Source organism: Mytilus trossulus, unplaced genomic scaffold, assembly GCF_036588685.1.
Source record: "Mytilus trossulus isolate FHL-02 unplaced genomic scaffold, PNRI_Mtr1.1.1.hap1 h1tg000024l__unscaffolded, whole genome shotgun sequence".
In the NCBI taxonomy this organism is placed as follows: Eukaryota; Metazoa; Mollusca; class Bivalvia; order Mytilida; family Mytilidae; genus Mytilus; species Mytilus trossulus.
In genome coordinates this window covers 1,390,230-1,401,264 of record NW_026963290.1, presented here as the reverse complement: position 1 = coordinate 1,401,264, position 11,035 = coordinate 1,390,230, and positions in this window count along the sequence as shown.

The window sequence follows — 11,035 nt, the reverse complement described above, 5'->3', positions numbered from 1 at the left end:
CACATCAGCTGGGAACTTTGTACACATGATCATTTTTATGTTTTTGAAATAAGTACAGCCAAATGAAGGTTGAAACCCTGTTTACACAACATAGAAATGTTAGTGTTTGCACAGCTTGGTTCTATACATTACATATGTTATTTTTATTCTTTTGACAAATTTACTTTGAGTCCTGAAAAACTCATATTTAAACTGCTGTGCATTTTGAGATAACAAGACAATCATTTTGGAGTGAAATATTCATTAGTCCTTGCTTAAGTTATAGATTTCCATATGTAGTTAGGGTGGTACCCAACACCTGAACTAAAATTAATTTGGCTCGTTTAATTTTCTTAAAATTTTGACAAAGAATTTATTTTGACCCTTTGACAAAAATATAAAAATTTCTAAAAATTTGAACCAACTGTTTAATCAGAAAAAATACACTGGTTATATAGCAGTTTGACAAAAAACTTATTTTCATCATTGAGAAGCTTAATATTCCCTTAACAACATTATGTCATTAAAAACGTTAAGCTGATTTTACAGAGTTATCTCCCTGTAGTGTTAGGTACCATCTTTAGGAAGCTTTTTTAAACTTCTCCAACACTTTTGCTCAGTGGAAAGGTTATTTATATTTCAGTTTTTGACATTCTGTTTTATATAAGCCTGACATATTACATTTTGATTTTAGATATTTTATTTTTATCCCGTCCCTAGATTGAAATACTTCCATCCAAATATTGTTATTGTGTCTTTTTGCTATTCTATTTATAATGATTACCATATTTTAAATGTGAATGAAAAAAATATGTTTTAAAAACCAGGTGATATTTTATATTTTTAAAACCCTTTATAACTATTTATTTTAATGTTTTGTTATTAAATCTGGTTTTATTTTTATCCCGTCCCTAGATAAAAATAGTTCCGTCCAAAGATTTTAGTAGGAGTCGTTTTGTTTATAATTTATACCATGTGAACGGATAATATTAAAACAAACAGATGTTATTTTACATAATTAAAACCTTTTATAACTTATTTATAAGCGGGTATTGTGGTCAAACTGGTAGTGCTTTAATACTTTCATCATGTGACATAGAATCTTAGCTGAATATATTGATTTTATTAGAAGGATATGGGGTAGCTACTTTGTATATATGGCATGAAAGTAGTAAAAAAAGGTTGATTATAATTGAGATAATTTTGCTTCTATTGAGAATTTTTTGGAGATGTATTTTTTTTTATGATAGATTTATTTAAGATTTGCTGTCCTTCAGAAAAAAGTTCTTATTTATTTAGTTAAACATGGTACTGTATTATGATTATCAAGTTTACTGTAGATTCATTATTTCTTTGTTGAATACCAATTTCCATGGTTACACGATTAAAACTTTAAATTTAAATGTTCAACAATGTATTAATTTCCGTAGGTTTGGCAAAACCTTGAAATGGAGTATACATGAAAATGCAATATTTCCTAAATTTACAACAACAAAAAATGGTACCTATTAAATAAAATCCACAGTACTTGATCTGAATACTAAGGGGCTTAGTCATTTAAAAAAAAAATTGTTGATAAACTTGTCAGCCATGATGGTTTGACAAAATGGATTATAATGTTATTACTTTTCTCACACAGTTAATTAATGTCTTATTACAAGAATATATCTAACTAATTATTCTTGAAAAAAACCTTGAGGAAACTGCTACTAATATTCTATCATTCAAACAAAAGGATTTGCTCCATTAATAACCTTACTTGATGCAATGTTTTGATTCATATATATCTTTTCTCCATATCCATGTTAACAAAATTGTTTGTTATTTAATTTTATAGCATAAATCCCTTTGTTTAATTGTACATCACAACCATCTTTAAAAACGACACACATTGTGTTGAAACATCTTGTATACATAGTATGAACTATTCAATAAGTAGCATATAAAATGAAGTTTGGATTTTAAGTTTATTACATATTTGTATTACTTGGAATGAAATCAAATGGAAGTTGGACAGTTGATCCTTTCCATGGATTGGTACAAACATCTAGTTATGTTAAGTTATCTATTTAGTTACTTGTCAAAATAAAAAGATAAAGTAGACATCTGGTATTTGGTTAATAAACTGTGGTCTTAGCATTCATGACTGTCAGTTACAAACAAAATATTATGTAAATCATTCCATGTTTATGCATTTACCTTCATTCAACATAATTTTAATCACAATGCTTTATTTATTTACTTTAACCATATTTTTCAATCTCAGTAAAAAATCATTTTCTCCCTGAGTGAATTCAGTGTCTTTTGTAAGTCAAGGGAAATATCTATTTATGTTTTTACTGTGACAATCTGATTTCCATATTGAGAATGTGTGTGTACAGTGTAAATAGGATTTAACAATTAAAAAAAAAAACTGACAAATTTTATTAAGTTACATTTTTAACCGGATTTTTGTGACAAAATGTCGGTTATTGATTTGGGGATGCTCGGCGGGCGGGCGGGCGGGCGGGCGGGCGGCAATCAAATGTTGTCCGTGCATTAACTCATGAACTGTTCAACCAAAGCTTTTAAAATTTTAATATGTTGTTACTGACAACTAAATGAAGGTCAAGTTCAATAATAGCGATTTTGACTTTTACCGTTCAGGAGTTATGGTTCTTGAAACATTGAAAAATGGTGTTTCCAGTCGTGTCCATGCATTTACGCATGAACTGTTCTATAAAAGCTTCCCATATTTTAATATGTTGTTACTGGTGACAGAATGGAGGTAAAGTTCAATAATGACGATTTTATGGTTATGGTTATTGAAAGATCGTAAAATGACGCTTCCAGTCATGTCCGTGCCTTTTCTCATGAACCATTCAACCAAAGCTTTTCAAATTTTAATATGTTGTTAATGATGACTAAATGGAGGTTAAGTTCAATAATGACGAATTTTTTTTTGACTTTTACCGTTCAGGAGTTATGGTTCTTGAAAGATCGTAAAATGGTGTTTCCATTCACTTTGTTGCATTTATTCACGAACCATTCAATCTAAGCTTTTCAAATTTTAATATGTTGATACTGATGACAAAATAGAGGTCAAATTTGATATTGACGATTTTCACTTTCACCAATCATCAGTAATGGTTCTTGTGATATCGCCAGGCCACAAAAATATGCTAATAAATCTGGTTTGCTGTCGTTGTGACAGCCTCTTGTCTATAAAATCTTTGGAAGAATTGTCTCCCCTTGCAAGTTACACTTCTCATATTCTGATGTTCTAGTATAGCACTTTTATTTTAGTTTTAGTCAGTTAAGATATTAAAGTATCTCAATAAAATGTACTTAAACCAAATGTAAAAGTGTCTCTGAACTATTGATTTGTTAAACATATAATCAGAATTAAAATATGTTTTTTTTTTATTTCATGCTAAAATATAAATCTTGTTTGTTATGTAATTCACATTGTTATTTGATAATAAAAATTGAACCATTTACTTTATTTCATATCAGAACTGCCATATTGAAATTTATTTTTGTCCCGCTATGTCAAGGTTGCTTTTTCTTGACTTCGATGACTGCATCAACAGTTGTTCGTTTTCTGAATAAGTTTGTTTGAATGGAACAACTTATGATAGATCATTGATATTTTAAATACATATTAGTTTGTGGACTATTTTGAGGCACTGCACCCTAAGACATTGTCTAATGGCTGAATTAATTAGCAATTTTCAATGTTAAGCTTTCTACTCAAGTCAGTTTGATAAAAACTACTTGTGATACTTTAATGATATTTTATAAAATTGTATTACTATTAGACTATATCAGTTTGATAGACTATTTTGAAATCCTGCCCACGAGGACATGGCCCAATGTCTGAATTTATCTGCAATTTAAATTTTAAGTTTTCTGATTAGTGTCTGTTTGTCTCAGTTATTTGACTATTTTCAGGCCCTGACTGCCAGATCATGGTCCAGTGTTTATGAATTAACAAGCAATGTTGCTGTTTATCAGGTTTTTTTTTATGCCATCATGCAATACATATCATTGTGTCAACAGTTATTATATAAATGTTTGTCCCTGTTTCCTGGTGTCAATATGAGAGAACATTTTATACAAAATTTGTTTACAATTTTTGTCAAAGAATCGCAAATTTGGAGAAACAACTATTGTTTTTTGAATTTTAGCCAAAAATTACATAAAGATACATTTTACTATTCCAAATTCATGGGATGATGCTGCAAATATCACACAGACAAAGGTAGGCCCAAATTTAATTGCTAGACAGTAGCAGTCAATAGATGATCATATTTTTGTTCTCCAAGCAAAGCCTTTGGGTTCACAGGGAAAAAAGTTAAGGACTACTTCTGTAAATCAACTAATTTTCGCAAGCGATTTATCTTCGCGTCTTTCGCGAGAGGAATAATAACTCGAATATAAATCGTCCCCAATTCGTAAAACTTGGATCTTTCCTTATTGAACTACACAAAATGATAAAGTATATCGCGAAATTAAATCGCCGTGAAGTGGAATAGAAAGGGCTAAACCCGAAATAAAGTATCCGCAAAAATTAGTTGGTTTACAGTATATTGTTTATGTGAATCTGAAGAGAAGCCAATGGAAAGGATGAACAACTTAAGATGTCCTGTATTAAAGGTTAAAACTCACTTAACTATTATAAACAGTAAGATGAAATAAACTCAAATAACTAGTTTTTGTTGAGCCTGCGACTTTTGTCGCAGAAAGCTTGGCATAGGGATTGTGATCCCGCAGCAGAAGAGTGGGCTTTATGTCATAGGTGTCTTTTTGTATATATTTTCTCATGTTTGAGGACAAACATATTGGAGAAGGAGGGAATTTGTCATAGATGTCCTTTTAGGTAAAAGTTTTCAAAGTGATTTTTATTGAGAAAATATATTATTTTAGAAAATATGAAATTATGAAATAATTGTGTGACAAATTCTAATTTAATTACTCAGGTAAATTTTGTTTGTAAAACATGTCGCTTGTCAATTATTGCTCAGAGCAACACTTTGGTACCTTGTCAAATGTCATTAATTAATCTAAGCAATATTATATTTTAATTAGGATTACAAATGTAATTAACTTGTATCTCTCTAATTGACATTATTCATATTTCACATTTGGACATTGTAAACAATATAATTATTAATACTCAAATTATCAAAATTATCAATGTCTGTCATTTATGAGTAGTTTTCAGCATTCGCCTTAAATATCGAAGTCGAACAGTTATTCGTCAGTGTAGTCTCGTCGGTGTGATCCAGATAGGAGTGCTTCCAAAGCCAACCAGGCTCAGCTACTCAGGAGAAACGCTAACTCAAAAGACAGCTCAACACAACTGTTTCTGCTCAAGCCAGACAACTTTAACTTGGAATATTACGAACATTTTGGACTTTAACTTATACTGTGAATTAATGAATTAGTGAAATTAGTGACTTTATTAATTGGAACATTTGGACTTTCTTTATTTGTAAATTGTTTTGGCATCATTATTATTATTTGGACCAGTTACTATATAAAATTGTTACAACTTTCTGATTGCTTTATAGTTTTGCCTGCCATTGCTTAAGTCTTGTGAAAGACTGACCCCTGTTCCTTGGGCTGTGCATGTTCGATAGTCCCCCTTAAACTCGACGTGCATTGGCTCTTGGTGACAGATTTGGTGGAGGACCCGGGCATCATTTCGATCCATTTAGCTTTGGCATGGCATTATTATTAGCATCAGCGTTCAAAATTACTTTTAAATTATCTACTTACAAAGTTTGTGAAGGAATTTCGTAACTAAAATTCAACTGAAGGAACAACAGAAAATGAGGATCAACTATCGAAGCTAAGAAACTTATTGAAATACTATTTATTATTTATCTTTACAGTTATATTTAAATTTTTCTAGTTTCAGCAAATATTGTGCAAGATTGAATCTAAATAGATTAAAAGTAAAATTAGTTTTAAATCTGTAAAAGTTATTGGTAGTATTCAAATGATTTTTGTCGAGCCTTCGACTTTAGTCGAAAAAGCGAGACTAAGCGATCCTACTTTCCGTCGGCGTCGTCGGCGGCGTCAACAAATATTCACTCTGTGGTTAAAGTTTTTGAAATTTTAATAACTTTCTTCAACTATACTGGATTTCTACCAAACTTGGACAGAAGCTTGTTTATGATCATAAGATAGTATCCAGAAGTAAATTTTGTAAAAATAAAATTCCATTTTTCCGTATTTTACTATAAATGGACTTAGTTTTTTCTGCGGGGAAACAAAACATTCACTCTGTGGTTAAAGTTTTTAGAATTTTAATAACTTTCTCCAACTATCCTGGGTTTGTACCAAACTTGGACAGAAGCTTGTTTATGATCATAAGATAATATCCCAAATAAATTTTGTAAAAATAAAATTCTATTTTTTCTGTATTTTTCTTATAAATGGACTTAGATTTTTCTGCGGGGAAACATTAAATTCACCCTGTAGTTAAATTTTTTAGAATTTTAATAACTTTCTTAAACTATCCTGGGTTTGTACCAAACTTGGACAGAAGCTTGTTTATGATCATAAGATAGTATCCAGAAGTAAATTTTGTAAATAATTAAATCCATTTTTTCCATATTTTACTTTTAAATGGACTTAGTTTTTCTGAGGGGAACCATTACATTCACTCTGTGGTTAAAGTTTTTAAAATTTTAATAACTTTCTTAAACTATCCTTGGTTTGTACCAAACTTGGACAGAAGCTTATTTATGATCATAAGATTGTATCCAGAAGTAAAGTTTGTAAAAAGATTACTCCGTTTTTTCTGTAATTTAGTTTTAAATGGACTTAGATTTTCTTACAATCATAAAATAGTAACAAGAGGAATATTTTTATTGATTTTTTTATACGACCGCAAATTTTGAAAAAAATTTCGTCGTATATTGCTATCACGTTGGCGTCGTCGTCGTCGTCGTCGTCGTCAGAATACTTTTAGTTTTCGCACTCTAACTTTAGTAAAAGTGAATAGAAATCTATGAAATTTTAACACAAGGTTTATGACCATAAAATGAAAGCTGGTATTGATTTTGGGAGTTTTGGTCCAAACATTTTAGGAATTAGGGGCCAAAAAGGGCCCAAATAAGCATTTTCTTGGTTTTCGCACTATAACTTTAGTTTAAGTTAATAGAAATCTATGAAATTTTGACACAAGGTTTATGACCACAAAAGAAAGGTTGGGATTGATTTTGGGAGTTTTGGTTTCAACAGTTTAGGAATTAGGGGCCAAAAAAGGGCCCAAATAAGCATTATTCTTGGTTTTCGCAAAATAACTTTAGTTAAAGTAAATAGAAATCAATGAAATTTAAACACAATGTTTATGACCACAAAAGGAAGGTTGGTATTGATTTTGGGAGTTTCGGTCCCAACAGTTTAGGAATTAGGGACCAAAAAGGGACCCAAATAAGCATTTTTCTTGGTTTTCGCACCATAGCGTTAGTATAAGTAAATAGAAATCTATGAAATTTAAACACAAGGTTTATGACTATAAAAGGAAGGTTGGTATTGATTTTGGGAGTTTTGGTCCCAACAGTTAAGGAAAAAGGGGCCCAAAGGGTCCAAAATTAAACTTTGTTTGATTTCATCAAAATTGAATAATTGGGGTTCTTTAATATGCCGAATCTAACTGTGTATGTAGATTCTTAATTTTTGGTCCCGTTTTCAAATTGGTCTACATTAAGGTCCAAAGGGTCCAAAATTAAACTTAGTTTGATTTTAACAAAAATTGAAACCTTGGGGTTCTTTGATATGCTGAATCTAAAAATGTACTTAGATTTTTGATTATTGGCCCAGTTTTCAAGTTGGCCCAAATCGAGGTCCAAAATTAAACATTGTTTGATTTCATCAAAAATTGAATAATTGGGGTTCTTTGATATGCCAAATCTAACTGTGTATGTAGATTCTTAATTTTTGGTCCCGTTTTCAAATTGGTCTACATTAAGGTCCAAAGGGTCCAAAATTAAACTAAGTTTGATTTTAACAAAAATTAAATTCTTGGGCCTCTTTGATATGCTGAATCTAAACATGTACTTAGTTTTTTGATTATGGGCCCAGTTTTCAAGTTGGTCCAAATCAGGATCTAAAATTATTATATTAAGTATTGTGCAATAGCAAGTCTTTTCAATTGCACAGTATTGTGCAATGGCAAGAAATATCTAATTTCACAATATTGTGAAATAGCAATTTTTTTTTTAATTAAGAGTTATCTTTCTTTGTCCAGTATAGTAAGCAAGAAATATCTGCAAGAATTTTTTTTAATTGGAGTTATCTTTCTTTGTCCAGAATCAACTTAAATCTTTGTTATATACAATATACAATGTATATTCACTTTTTCTACCAACTGATAAATTTAAATAATCTTTACCATTCAGTGATAACAAGCAGTTTTTTTACATCTTAATATTTTATGATGTATTTAAATGAGTAGTAATGGTTGCAAACTTCATTAGAATATTCTAATTGAAATTAGTTTTGGAATAAGGGAAAGGGGGATGTGAATAAAAAATTGGGTTCAATTTTTCTCATTTGAAATTTCATAAATAAAAAGAAAATTTCTTCAAACATTTTTTTGAGAGGATTAATATTCAACAGCAGTGAATTGCTCTAAGAGAAAACAAAAATTTTAAGTTCATTTGAATACATTCATTCTGTGTCAGAAACCTATGCTGTGTCAACTATTTAATCACAATCCAAATTTAGAGCGGAATCCAGCTTGAATGTTGTGTCCATACTTGCCCCAACCGTTCAGGGTTCAACCTCTGCGGTCGTATAAAGCTACGCCCTGCGGAGCATCTGGTTCCTCATTTTTGTTAAGCCTGAGATTTACAGCAAAAATAGGCGAGACACTGTGTTCCGCGGAACCCTTACAAATTTTTTCTTCATGGTCTACCATTTACAGAAGTCTAATTATAATCTTGTTAGTTTCAGTTTTCAACTTTAAAAGTTGCTGTACCAAAGTTGGCAAACTAATTGTAAAGAAAGACAACTGCAGTGTCTTAACAAAATAGTACTACAAAAACTAGGATAAGTAGCTTTTGAAATAATAATATTCATAATAATTCTCGAAATAAAATTGCTAGTTATTAAAGCAAAAAGTTTCTTCAAAGAAAAGTTGTGAACATATAAATTATTGAGATTGCTTTTAAATTTAAGACATTTTGTAATTTTACACACGTTTTATGTAGCATATTGACTTTTTATTCTGTGAATAGATTTTATCTAATATAGCCAAATTCTTTTAGTAGAAGTCATGGGAAAGAAAAGGATTAAGAATATATGGTGCTGCAAAAGATCAAAATGTGCAAGTCTTTCAACTGTTACAGCAAGAGAAGCAGATATAGAATTTAAATCATCTTTAGAAAGAAACTTCATGTACCTGAACATTGAAATTTCAAATCAAAAGTGCTTAATTGATAGTGGTGCAACAATAAGTTGTATAAGTCAACATCTTTTAAGACAACTTAAACCACAAGCTGACATACAAAGATCATCATTTTTTAGTGTAGTTGGAGTATGTGGAGAGGTACACCCAGTGCTAGCAGAAACTATTTTGGAAATAAGATTCGGCGAACACAAAATTTTACAGAACTTTCACATTTTTGAAACGCTTCATTCAAAAATACTTCTTGGTTTGGACTTCTTGGTAACTCATCAGGTTAATTTGGATTTTGGAAAAATGACAATATCTGTGCCTAATGTAACGGTAAAAGATAGTGCTACACTGAAAGGACAGGAGATCATTGTATCTACAGTTACTGTTCCAACATAGATGACAACGTTCAGATTGCCATGACAACCACAGTGAATTTAGTCCAAATAGTTCCAGTACATGTTGGAAAGTTTAAACATGGAACAACAGTAATTTTGGAACCAAAAGGAAGTGTAAACAGTGTTAAGAGGCATAGCTTCATACAGACTAATGAATCCTACAAATTCAACTGCTTACATTCCCAGGAGGACTAAAATTGCAAAAGCCGAAACTATACAGTCGAACCGTGTTACAAAGTTCACAGACGGATCATCAGCTTCTATAAACTTTCTCAGTGAAACAACTAGTAATCAACTTTGTAGTGAACTTTCAGACTTTCAGTGGAACAAAAACAGCAAATTCAAAACTTTCTAATTCAAAATAGGGACATATTTGCAAAGGATTTAAGTGAACTGGGACATACAAACTTGCATCACCACACAATTTGTACTGGTGATGCGAAACCAATTAGTGCTGCTCCATATAGACAATCTCTAGAAATGCGCAGAGAACTAGATAAACAACTTGATGAAATGGAAAGAAATAATATAGTAGAGGAGTCTACTTTACCATGGTATAGTCCAGTGGTACTTGTTAAGAAAAGAAATGAAAGTATACGCGTATGTGTAGATTATAGAGCTTTAAACCGTTTAACAGAACCCATGTCAGCAGTGATTCCAACTATGACAGATATATTTGACACTTTAGCAGATTCAAAACCAGAACTTTTTCATCTCTCGATTTAACGTCAGGATTTTGGAAGGTCCCGCTAGACCCTTCAACAAAGCATAAAAGTGCGTTTATTACACATAAAGGTGTATTTAATAGGCTTCCATTTGGAATGATGAACTCTCCATTTATTTTTCAATGTTTGATGATAAAAGTGCTAAAGGATTTAAATTTTAAAATTGGTTTATATAGATGACATTCTAATTTTCTCGAAGAACTTCCAAGACCACCTTAATCACCTTCAACAAGTATTTTCCAACCTACAAGAAGCAAACCTGAAACTTATTCCTGAAAAATGTAAATTCGCCACAAGAACAATCAAGTATCTCGGACATGTTATATCAAAAGATGGCATCCGTGTCAATCCTGAAAATACCGAAAAAGTTAAGGACTTCTCTAGACCAACCACTGCAAAACAAGTCAAAAGTTTCTTAGGAATGGCAAATTACTATAGGAAATTTGTAAAAGACTATGCCCACATAGCAGCTCCATTAACAAAGCTTCTAAAGAAAGATCAAAGATTCAAGTGGACTCCAGAATGTGATATTGCGTTTG